The sequence below is a fragment of the Rousettus aegyptiacus genome, unplaced genomic scaffold (genome assembly GCF_014176215.1).
Source record: "Rousettus aegyptiacus isolate mRouAeg1 unplaced genomic scaffold, mRouAeg1.p scaffold_m13_p_7, whole genome shotgun sequence".
NCBI lineage: Eukaryota > Metazoa > Chordata > Mammalia > Chiroptera > Pteropodidae > Rousettus > Rousettus aegyptiacus.
In genome coordinates this window covers 17,940,423-17,953,562 of record NW_023416310.1, presented here as the reverse complement: position 1 = coordinate 17,953,562, position 13,140 = coordinate 17,940,423, and positions in this window count along the sequence as shown.

Genomic DNA, 13,140 nt, shown 5'->3' with positions numbered 1-13,140 from the left:
AAGCCATAGAGACCCCTCCTGATGATAAAGCTAGTTCAGATTCCTGGGTGTCAAACATGGCCCTGGGACAATGAACCCAGAGTTTGAACTTGATTTTGGAACAAAGGTTGCAGCTACTCGCTTCTAGGACTGTGCCAGTTTATAGCAAGGTCTTCACTGGAGTCCTATGGACTGTCTGTGTCAGATAGTTAACTGTTCTTTATAGAATGGTAAAGACTCTCCTTTACTCTGTAATTCTATTTTTCTATTTTTTTAATTTCAAAATGTTATATTCTTGTATGAAACTTATAATGGCAAATATTATTTTAAAAAATTAAATATGAGGTGGGGAGAAAAAAAATAGCATAGATGATAGAGGCTCTGTTCATCCCTCTGGCAACCAAATCAAAGTTGTGACAGAAACAAGAAGCAGCAGCAAAGAAAAATCGCCTGAGATCTAGCCATACAACTAGAGAGAAATCCAAAAAGCACCCTGCAAGGCAGAAGGTAGGATGGGGCGAGGACGCGGGGCTGCCGGTCTGGAGCAGCTGAGCGAGAGGGAGGCTGTGGCAGCAGCAGTGGCAGAAGCCTCTTAAAGGGGCCACGGCCGCGAGGAGATTTTCGAGGTGACAGACCTGCATGCTCTGAGCACCAGTGCCATTCGGCTGCGCACAGGGGTACTGGGGACTTACAGGAAGACATTGTGAGAGTGAGGGCCGAGGTGGGACTAGCTCAGTAAGGAAGTGTGTGCGGCATCCATTTTTTCCCTGTTCAGCCCTCCCCCTCCCAGTGCGCAGACTGAGCACTGCCCTATTCGTGACATCCTCAAACTGGGTAACGGAGGTCGCTCCGCCCAGAGGATTCCCTGAAACCCCGCCTCCCCCAACCCCACAAGCCACATCCAGGTATATCCTCAGCTAGTCAGATGTGCCTTGCTGAGCAGCATCTAGACTCACACTGGAGGCAGCTGGCCTTGGTTTCTGGCGTGGTCTTTTGAGGCAACTGTAAGCACAGTATCTGTGGGTTGCTTGCTGAATCTTAACAGGTGGCTCTGGAGGGGTAGAGGCTTGGGCTAAGTTTGGCCTGCAGCGGAACCCCCCTCAGGACTGTGCCACTGAACATCTACTACACAAATCCACACTAATAAGACTAGGAAAGTTAGGAGCTTTGCTTAGTACATAGAAATAGACATGGAAAGGCAGCCCAAATGGGAAGACAAAGAAGCAGAAACCATATGAGAGAACAGAGTAGAGATCCAGATACAATGGAGTCAAGTGATCTAACAGATACAGAGTTCGAAACTCTGGCTATAAAGCTGCTCAATGAACTTTTGGGAAATGTAGAAAACTCTAACCAAGAGATAAAAATGGAGATAGAGATTATAAGAGGGAACCAGTTTGAAATGGAGAACATATGATCTGAGACGAGAAGTATATTAAATGGAATAAACAAAGGAATGAACAAAGTGAATAAAGAAGAGGATCACATGCCCTATCTAGAGGACAGGAAAGCCAAATGAGGACACTCAAACAGAATGGCAGGAAAAAGTTGGCCAAGACTATAAAGGTGATTTAAGGGCACTATTAAGGTTCCAAATATTCGTCTGATCGGCGTAAGTGAAGAAAATCAAGATGTTGAACAGATGTTTGAAGAAATAATGATGGGGAACTTCCCTAATCTGGTGAAGGAAATGAACATAAAACCCCAGGAAGCTCAGAGGATTCCGAAAATCAGGGATCCAAAGAGGCCCACACCAAGACACATCATAATTAAAATGCCAAAAGTTAAATACAAAGAAAAAATTTTTAAAGCAGCAAGAGAAAAACAAATAATTACATATAAGGGAATACCCATATGACTGCCAGCTGATTTCTCAAGAGAGACTATGAAGGACAGAAGGGCTTGGCAAAAAAATATTCTGGAAAATGAAGACCCAGGATATACAACCAAGAATAATTTATCCAGCAAAGCTATCATTTAGAGTCGAAGGACAGATAAAGAGCTTCCAAGACAAAAATAACTAAAGGAATTTGTCACTACCAAGCCAGAGTTACAGGAAATGTTGGAGGGACTTCTTTAAGAAGAAAAAACATGTATCAGAAACAGGAATAAAGAATAGTAACAACTACATCCCTATCAATAAGTACCTTAAATGGAAAAGAATTAAGTGCTCCAACCAAGGGATAGAGTGGCTAAAAGGATAAGAAAACAAGACCCCTACATATGAACAGGAAGGGAATGGAAAAAGGTATTGCCATGATGAACCGAGAAGGTATTTAAGTCAGACAGAGAAAGATAAACACTATATGATTTCACTTCTGTGTGGAATTTAAGGAATAAAAAGAACAAACTGATCAAAAACAGGCTCACAGATATAGTGGACAATTAGGTGATGGGCAGAGGGTAAGGAGTTGGGGGGCTGGGAGAATGGGTGAAGGGTTAAAGAAGTACAAATTAGTAGCTGACGGATGGTCACGGAGATGGGGAGCATTGCATAAGGAATGCAATTAGCATTAACATATTGGCTAAGTCGAGGGTCAGGGAAGGAAGGAGCAATTGGGGGGATCATTTTACTAACTATATAGATGTCTAACCAATGTCCTGTATACTTGAAACTAATTAAAATTTATAAAAATAAAAAGAAATTGAAAAATTAAAAAAAATTAAATTTAATTAGCAAAGTAAAAAGTTGGCAATTCTTGGTTCCCAATTTTAAAGAAATTAAGTGTAGTCTGTGAAATTTCAAAGTGTAAGAACCACTGTTTTTGGTTTTCCGAGAATAAATTAGTTTCCCAGGGGCCTAGGACTGGGAGGGAGTGTTTTTTAGAAGAGTCGGATTTAAAGCTAGGTGCTTCTAGATTCATTCAGCTCCTACTGCCCTCATGCACTATTCCTTTATTACACCTTATTTGCCCTTTGCTTTGACCCAGATTTTTCTTTGCGTGGACCTGCTTCTTCAAGAACGCAATGAACTTGGCCCACCAGAGCTGTGGTCTGTGTCCACCCCCATAGCTTATATCCTTTGATGTTAGTACTTCCCTTACTAACTGCTTGTTCATTCTCATTCAGTACACAGAAGGGGATGTCTCCTGTTTTTTCTAATGATACTTTTGCCTGACAACTGGGGAATAGGATCACATTAATAACAGAGTGTCCCACAGAACAGGCTCTAATTTGATGATATGATTTGAAAGCTCTGTGTAACACTAAAATATTTTCCAGGAAGACCTGCTACCCTGTCTAAAAATTCTCACTGAGTCATTGTTTAGGAGTCTTCCAGAAAAAAAGTTGTTGTATTGAAATGTGGTATACTGGGGAGTAGTAGCACGTTGGCATAGTTTAATAGAGCTGGATAGCCCGCGATCATAAAAGAATTTACTTCATCAATATTTTCTTATCACAGGGCCCTGGGAGAATAGGACAGGGGCAGGCAGGTTTTGATATTGGGTTGAGACAGAATGTGCATCAGAGTTTTCTAATTAGCATAGGTTTCCATCTGGGTACAGTAGGTTGCTAAAAAAATGTCATGATGTGTATGTAAGTGTGTGTGTGTGTATTGAAACACAGAGAGGTAATGATATTTAATAAATGACCGGAACGAAAAGAAGGTATTGTGTGCTCCCAAATATATGGATTAAAGGCATTAGCTATAAACTCTGCCTGCTTCCCAATTCTGTCCAGGTCTGGGCTTAGGGGGAGAGGCACCCCCAGCCCTAATATTTGTGGGGATGGGCAGAGCCAAATCGAAGCACCAGTTTCATATATCTAACTATTTAAAATTTATAAATCAAGCTATCGAACTATTAAGTAAAGTATATTCTTTGTTTTTTTTTAACTTAACAAATAAATATACAGTTGATCCTCATTATTGTGGATTCTGTGTTTTTAAATTTGCCTTCTCTCTAAACTTTATTTCTAACCCCCACATCAATACTCGCAGCATTTTCTCAGTCATTCACAAACGTGCGGAGTGGTGAAAAATTTGCGTTGCCCAGTGTGCATGTTCCCAACTGAAGTCAAACAAGGTAACACTCTGCCTTCCTTATTTATTTATTTTTTTTTAAATTGAGATGTAATTGACATATAGCATTATTTAGTTTCAGGTGTACAACATAATGATTCAATATTTCTGTATATTGTGATATGATCACCGTGAGTCTAGTTAACATTCATCACCACAGTTACAATGTTTTTCTTGTAATGAGAACTTTTAAGATCTTTCTCTTAATAATTTTCAAATAAACAATATAGTATTATTAACTATAGTCACCATGCTGTACTTTACATCCTTAGGAACTATTTATTTATAACTGGAAGTTTGTATCTTTTGACCCACTTCACTCATTTCATGCACCCTTATTCCCCTCCCCGCAGCAATCACCAATCTGTTCTCTGTATCAGTGAGTTCAGTTCTTTTTGTTTGTTTGAATTCAACACTTAAGTGAGATCATACGGTATTTGTCTTTCTCTGACTTACTTCACTTAGCATAATGCCCTCCAGGTCCGTCAATGTTGTCACAATGGCAAGATTTCCTTCTTTTTCTATGGCTGAATAAAATTTTATTGTATATATGTATATACATATATATCACGTTGTCCTTATCCATTCTCCATTGATGGATAAGATGTTTCTATCATCTTGACAATTGTAAATAATGCTACAATGAACACAGGGGTGCCTATCTGTTCGATTTAGTGTTTTTGTTTCCCAAACTGCAATTGATAGTATACGGTAGTTCTATTTTAATTTGGGGGGGAAACTTTCATATGTTTTTTATAGTGGCTGCAGCAATTTATATTCCCATGAACAGTGCACAAGGGTTCCCTTTTTTTTTCACATCCTTGCTCAAGCTTACTATCTCTTGCCTTTTTGATAATAGTCATTCCATCAGGTATAAGGTGATATGTCACTGTGGTTTTGATTTGCATTTCCTTAATGATTACTGATGTTGTAATCATTCGGTAGGTTGCCTTTTCATTTTGTCAATGATTTCTTGCCATGCAGAAGCTTTTTAGTTTTGTATAGCCCCTTCTTTTTATTTCTGCTTAGCTGCCTTTGCTTTGGTGTCAGATTTAAAAAAATTATTACCAAAGCTGATGTCAAGGAACTTACCAGCTATATTTTCTTCTAGGAATTTTATGGTTTTAGGTCTTACATTCAAGTCTTCAATCCATTTTGAGTTAGTTTTTATGTAGAGTATATTATAGGGGTCCGGTTTTGTTCTTTTGCATGTGGCTGTCCTATTATCCTGACTGTTTATTAAAGACTGTCTTTACCTCATTGTATATACTTGGCTCCTTTCTTGCAAATTATTTGATCATATACGTGTAGGTTTATTTCTGGGTTCTATATTCTATTGCATTGATTTATGTGTTTGTTTTTTTGCCAATACCATACTATTTTGATTACTATTGCTTTGTATGCAGTTTAAAATTAGGGAGCATTATACCTTCAACTTTGTTTGTTTTTTTCAAGATTGCTTTGGCTATTGAGGTCTTTTGTATTTCCATACAAATTTAAGGATTGTTTTTTTCTATTTCTGTGAAAAATACCATTGGAATTTTAATTGGGATTGTATTGAATCTGTAGTCTGCTTTGGATAATATGGACATTTTTACAATATTAATTCTTTCAGTCTAAACACATGAAATATCATTTCATTAATTCTTGTATTCTTCAGTTTCTTTCATTAAAGTCTTATAGTTTTCAGTGAACAGGTCTTTCCTTGGTTAAATTTCTTCCTAAGTATTTTATTATTTTTGATGCAATTTTAAGTGATATTGTTTTCTTAATTTATCTTTCTGATAGTTCATTATTACTATATAAAAACAACAGATTTTTGTACACTGATTTTGTATCCAGCAACTTCATTAAATTCATTTATTAGTTTCAACAGTTTTTTAGAGCGTTTAGGGTTTTCTATATATACTATCACGTCAAATAAAAATAGTAACAGTATTATTTTTTCCTTTCCAATTTGAATGCATTTGTTTCTTTCCCTTGTCTAATTGCTCTGCTAGGACTTCCACTGCTGTGTTAAGTAAAAGTGTAGAGAGTGGGCATCCTTGTCCCATTTCGGATCTTAAAGAAATGCCTTCAATTTTGAGTATGGTGTCAGCTGTGAACTTGTCATGTATGGCCTTTATTATGTTGAGGTACATTCTCCTTATACCCACTTTGTTGACTTTTACTATAAATGGATTTTGAATTTTGTAAAATGCCTTTTCTGCAGCTATTGATGATCTCATGATTTTAAACCTTCATTTAGTTAATATGATTAAATTGAGGTCATTGAAACAATTTTGGGTGGTAAACACAATAGAATATACAGATGTCAAATGATAATGCACACCTGAACATTATATAGTTGTATTAACCAATGTTACTCCAATAAACTCAATTAAAAATTAAAAATAAATAAATAAATTGAGGTTGTTGAATCATCCTTATATCCCTGGAATAAATCTCACCTGACCATGGCATGTGATCCTTTTAATGTATTATTGAATTTTATTTGCTAATATTTTGTTGATGATTTTTGCATCTATGTTCATCAGAGATATTGGCCTGTAATTTTTTTTTTTGTGGTGTCCTTGTCTGGTTTTCTTATCAGGCTGATGCTGGCCTCATAAAATGTGTTTGGAAGTATTTATTCCTCTTCTATTTTTGGGGAAGAGTTTGAAAAGGATTTGTATTAATTCTTCTTTGAATGTTTTGTAGAATTAGCTAGTGAAGCCATCTGGTCCTGGACTTTGTTGGGAAGTTTTTGATTATTGATTCAATCTTGTTACTAGTAATTAGTCTGTTCAGATTTTCTATTTTTTTATGATTCAGTCTTGGTAGTAGGTCATATGTTTCTAAGAATATATCCATTTCTTCAAAGTTGTTCAATTTGTTGGTGTATAATTGTTCATGAAAGTTTCTTATGATCCTCTGTATATCTGTGACATCAGTTGCAACAATTTCTCTTTCATTTCTGATTATTAATTTGAGTTTCCTCTTTTTTTTTTTTCCCTTGGTGAATCTAGCTAAAAGTTGTCAATTTTGTTTGTCTTTTCAAAGAAACAGACCTCAGTTTCATTGATCATTTCTATTCTATCTTTAGTCTCTATTTCTGATCTTTGTTATTTTCTTTATTTACTAACTCTGGACTTCATATGTTCTTTTTTTAGTTACCTGAGGCATAAAGTTAGGTCGTTTATTTGAGATCTTGTTTCTTTTTTTTTTTTTAAATTACAGTTGACAATATGTTAGTTTTAGGTATGCAACATTGTGACTAGACATTTATGTAACTCATTAAGTGAGCACCCCAATAAGCCTAGTACCCATCTTACACAATACATAGTTATTACAATATTACTGACTATATTCCCTATACTGTTTTATATCCTTGAGACTATTTTTATAACTGGAAATTTGTACTTCTTTTCTCTAACTTTTCAATTACAGTTGACATACAGTATTATAGTAGTTTCGGGTGTACAACATAATGATTAGACATTTATATATCTTACAAAGTGATCACCTCAATAAGTCTAGTACCCATCTGACAAACTACATAGTTATTATAATATTATTGACTATATTCCCTATGCTGTACTTTAGTTCAGTCCCTGTGACTATTTTCATAAATGGCGAGTTGTACTTTTTAATATCTTTACCCTTTTTACTGATCTCCCAAACTCCTTCCCATCTGGAGACCTTCAAATTATTTTCCATATCTTGGTCCCTACTGTCTTTTGTTTTTCTTGGGTGCAATCACTGCTGGTTTTCACAGCCAGATGTTATGGGGATTCATTTTCCTGGCATTGGCACTTCAGGCTGGAGAGCCTGGTGTGGGGCTGGAACCCCTTGCTCATCAGGGGTGACATCCCATAGCTAGGATATCCCTCCCAATTCTTGATCACCACTCTGTGCGTGTGGGACCTGCCCATTTTGAGTCTCCACCCCTTCTACCAGTCTTGTCGTGGCTTCTTCTTTATATCCTTAGTTATAGGACTTTTGTTCAGCTAGTCTTCAGGTGGTTCTCGATGATGGTTGTTTTGATGTGATTATGGGAGGAGGCAAGCACAGTTTACCTATTCAGCCATCTTGACCAGAAGTCCAAATTAAGTTATTCTTTAGCTATACATGGTAGTTGGCACTAATTCTAAAATATGTCTTTAGTTTCTAGTGTGGTAGTCATAATGTGTGCTTTCTTTTTAGCTTTGCAAACAATTATTTTAAATACAGTATTGGTTTGGCCCAGTCCATTGGTTATTTTTTTCCACCTGAAACATTCCAGAGATTTGAGGAGTAAGATGTATAAGACAGTTTCTCTGGGATAGCAACTCTAGGACCCCATTTTATTTTCCACACTTTATACAGGTAAACCATTTTTATCTTTTATACCATACTTTCACTATGCCATTTCTATGTTTAAATATATTTAGATACATAAATACTTACCGTTGTGTTAAAATTGCCTACAGTATTTTAGTACAGTAACATTCTGTACAGGTTTGTAACCTAGGAGCAATAAGCTATAACATAATGTCTAAGTGTGTAGTTGGCTATACCATTTAGGTTTGTGTAAGTGCACTTTATGATATTTGCACTGTGACAAAATTGCCTAATGATGCATTTCTAAGAATATATCCCTGTCATTAAGTGATACATGACTGAAATGAACTTGATTTTCTTTTCTCTTGAGAATGTGTTTTATTTCATTGAGGCTTCCTATGTCAGGTAATCTTGACTTATATCCCGGACATTGTGAATGTTGAATTGTAGAGATTATAAGTTATATTATTTTTCTCTCATGTATATTGTTTACTTTGTTTTAGCAGGAAATTTTCCTGGCTATGCTTGAACTTTGAACTCCGTTTCTTAGGTCACTATTCAGAACTTTGGTCTTAAGCTGAGTAGCTTTGTGTTTGTTTTGCATGTGTGCTATTCAGAATGTGGGTAGACAGAATTTGAAGATTCTCTAGTTCTTACCTTTTAAAGAATATGATAGGTTTGTTTGTTTGTTTGTTTGTTTATTTATTTTTACATATGCCTCTGCTGTTGCTGTATGTACTATTCAGACTGCACTTAGCTCAGGCTTAAAGTTTCAAAAAAAGCAAAAAAAAGAAAGAAAGAAACTTATGGTTATAGCTGTCCATTTCCCTGCTCTATGTGAATGTGAACTCCTCATCAGTATCTGTCTGATGCTATTAATTCTCCAGAGTGTCTAGGTAGGTTTTTTTTTTTCCTCCCAGGATTTATCAGTGGTCCTTGCAGTGTGTGTGTGGGGGGGGGGGGGGGGGGCGGGGGGCAGAATCTTAGTCTATCATGCCTAGAAGTAAAACTCACCTTTATTTTTGAAGGATATTTTCACTGAACATAAAATTCTTGGTTGAAAAAATTATCTTTCAGCACTTTAAATATATCATTCCATTGTCTTCTGGCTTGCATAATTTCTGAGAAATCTGTTGTACTTATTACCTTTGTTTCTCTATGTCAGTTTTTTTTTTCCGCCTGTTGCTTTAAAAACTTTCCCCTTGAGTGAAGTGGGTAAAGGGGATCAAACTGGACTTTGGATGGTAAATACAATAGAATATATAGATGTGAAATTATAATGTACACCTGTAAATTATATAATTGTGTTAGTCATTTTTATAAAAGATAAAAATGGTTCACCTGTATAAAGTGTGGAAAATAAAATGGGGTCTTAGAGTTGCTATCCCAGAGAAACTGTCTTATACATCTTACTCCTCAAAATTTTTTCAATGTTAAGTTTTTTTATAAACTTAATAAAAAAAACTTCCTCCCTTTTCACTGGTTCTCAGCAATTTAATTATGATATGCCTTGTTGTAATTTGGGTGTGTGTGTATTCATTTTGTTTAGAGTTTATCAAAGTTCTTGGATCTGAAGATGGAATTTTCATCAAATTTGAAAAGTTTCTAAACATTATTCATTCAGCTTCTTTCCTTTTCCTTTCCTAACTTTTTCTGGGATTCTATTATGTATATGTTAGATTTCTTGATATTGTTATTGATACAGGTCACCAAGTTTCCATCCTCCCATTTATTTTTACTCTGCTTGATTTTTTTGGATAGTTTTTATTACTGTATCTTCAAATTTCTTATCTTTTCTTGTGCAATGCCTAACACATTGTTAATCACATCCAGTGAATTTTTCATTTCAAACTTTTTCCATTTTAATATTTTCCATTTCTCTCATTATATTTATTCTTAATCCTTAAACATATTAAACATACTTAAAATGGGTATTTTAGAATATTTACCTGTTAATCCATCATCACTGTCATTTCCAGGTCTGTTTCTGGTGATTGACTTTTCTTTTGATTATGTGTCACATTCTTCTGCTTCTTGACATGTGTCTAGTGAAGAATTAACTTTAGCCAGACTGAAGTCTGATCTTTGTCCTAGCAACTTGGGAGATAGCCTCTAAACTGTTGAGATTAAGAATTGGCTGATTTTAGGACATAGAAGTAACCGAAGTGTCCTACAATAGATGATTGGATAAAGAAGTTATGGTACATATATACAGCAGAATATTACTCAACCATTAAAAGGGATGAAATACTGTCATTTGCAACAACATGGATGGACCTTGAAATAATCATGTTAAGTGAAACAAGCCAGACAGAAAAAGTTGAAAGCCACGTGATATCACTTACATGTGGAATATAAACCTAAAAGCAACAAATGAACAGGACAAACAAAAAGAGACTCATGGACATGGACTATAGACTAGTGGTTACCAGAGAGTAGGGGGTGGGTAAGGAGGGGGGAGGTAGATGGGGAAAAGAGGGTCAAATATGTGGTGACAGGAAGAGCTATAACTATGGGAGGTGAACACACAGTGTAAATATATATATGCTTTAGTGTTAAAGTGTACAGCTGAAACTTATTGGATTTCGTTAACCAGCATCACCATAAAATAAATTAAAAAAAAAAAAGAATTGGTTGGTTTTATCTCCAGGTCCTGGAAAGTTACTTTTACATCTTTTGAATTTTCTGAGTTATAGAAATATCTTTGCTATTCACATGGCCCCTGATAGTTTATACTGACTAGATGACTCAGAATTGGGACTGGTTATGCTGGAATGACAAACAATGTAATTAGAGGTTGGGGCTTTGACCCACGTGATATCAACCTGACCTCTGGGGATCAGAAGGGTCTGGAGGTTGATTTCAATCACCAGGGCCAATGATTTAATTGATGTGCTTACATAATAAAATCTAATAAAAACTCTGGATACTGGAACTTGGGTGAGCTTGTCTGGTAGATGATATACTATGTATTGTCCCACATGATGTGCTGGGAAGGTAGTGAATCCTGCTTGCATGGGGAGAGAACAGGAAGCTTCATGTTAGGGACTCTCCCAGACTTTACTTTATGAACTTTTTCTTTGGGTTAGTTCTGATTTGTTTCTTTTCTTTTTTTGTTATAACAAAACTATAATCATAAGTATAATGCTTTCCTGAGTTCTGTTATTGAACCTGAAAGGTTAGTGGGAACCTTCAAATTTATAACCAGCTGTTCAGAAGTGTGTGTGGTCTGAAGACCCCTGAATTTTCTGGTGTCTGAAGTAAGGGCAGTTTTGTGGAGGATACTGTCCTAAATCTGTGAAATCTGACTCAACTCCAGTAGACAGTGTCAAAAGTCAACAAAACACGTTTAGTAATTTGGGTGATGTTGGATATTGCGAAAGCTACATTGTTTCTTGTCTGGATTTCATTGTCATCCTTTCAAGAGGATTGGGCTTTGTTAAGTCACTTGTGAATCATCTTGATCCCTTTGGGTGATTAATTTTACATTTTGTTAAGGAGGTAGCTTTCACTCTAAAAATCCCTACCACTAAAGCATGACCTTCTGGGATCATTACTAAATTTTAGATGATTTCTAAGTTTCTCTCTCTCTCTCTCTCTCTCTCTCTCACACACGCACATGCGCGCGTGCGCACACACACACACACACACACACACTCACATGTACCATGCCACAACCATCTCTAATTTCAAGCTCTTATACTCCGGACCACTCTTCACCTGTCCTAATCACCTTAGAGCCATGTACCAGACAACTAGAGATAGTCCCTAAAATCAAGAGCACACTGAAATTATCCAAACTATCCAGCTCTAAATTTAACATACTCACCCTATTTGTCCATTTCTTCCTGTGGAAACTACAATAAAAGCTCTTGTCCGTGTTTTCCTCTCATTCCTTCTGCCTCCCGACTACCCTGCTTCTTCCCTCTGTAGTCTTATATGATGTGCTATGCCTCCTGTTTCTAGGGATCTGTGCATATAAACTTCCTTCCTGACAGTCATTTTCGTGTCTGTGTGTCTTACCATACCTGATTAAAACAAATCTTGGGTACCATTAAAACACACACAAATAGTAAATACCATAGTGATTACATTTGTATGAAGTTCAAAAGTAGTCATAGCAAATTACGGTGTTAGAAATCGGAGTAGTGGTTATTCTGCAAGGAGATATAAGGAGGTATGCAGGGAGATTTTGAAATGCTAATAACCTAAGTGCTGGTTAGGCAAATGTGTTTAGTTTGTGCATATCAGTCAAGCAGGATATTATAATTTGAGCACTTTTTCTATGTCTATAATACAGAATGTTTGCATTATGGGTTCCAATTCTCTATCTCTCCCTGTATTCTTGTCCTTTGCCATGTAACTTTGCAGTACTCTCCCCTCTGATTCTGGAATCCACCATGTAACTTGATTTGGCCAATAGAACCAATAGGGACTAAGAGTATACTAGTTCTTCGCTTGAGCCTCAAGAGGTCTTGCGTGTTTCTTGTACTCTTGTGCTTCTGTTATTGAGATTACAGAGACATGGCAGGACTAGCTCACTCATCCTAGGATAAGAGCCATGTGGAATGGAACAGAGCTGCCTCAGCTAAGTTTCCTTATCCAACCCCAGCTTGCAGCCTGTGGGCTCTCAGTTGCTCCACAGGTGAATGAATGCACACAGCTGAGGTCAGCTGACCCCATCTGACTCACAGATGCATAAACTGAAGATAATGGATTCTAATAAGCTACCGACTTCTAGGATAGTTTGTTATGCTACAAAAGCTAAATGATACCATAACAAAAAAAAATAATAATGAGGGCCAAAATTGGACACAGTTAGGAAAAAGGAGCGGAGG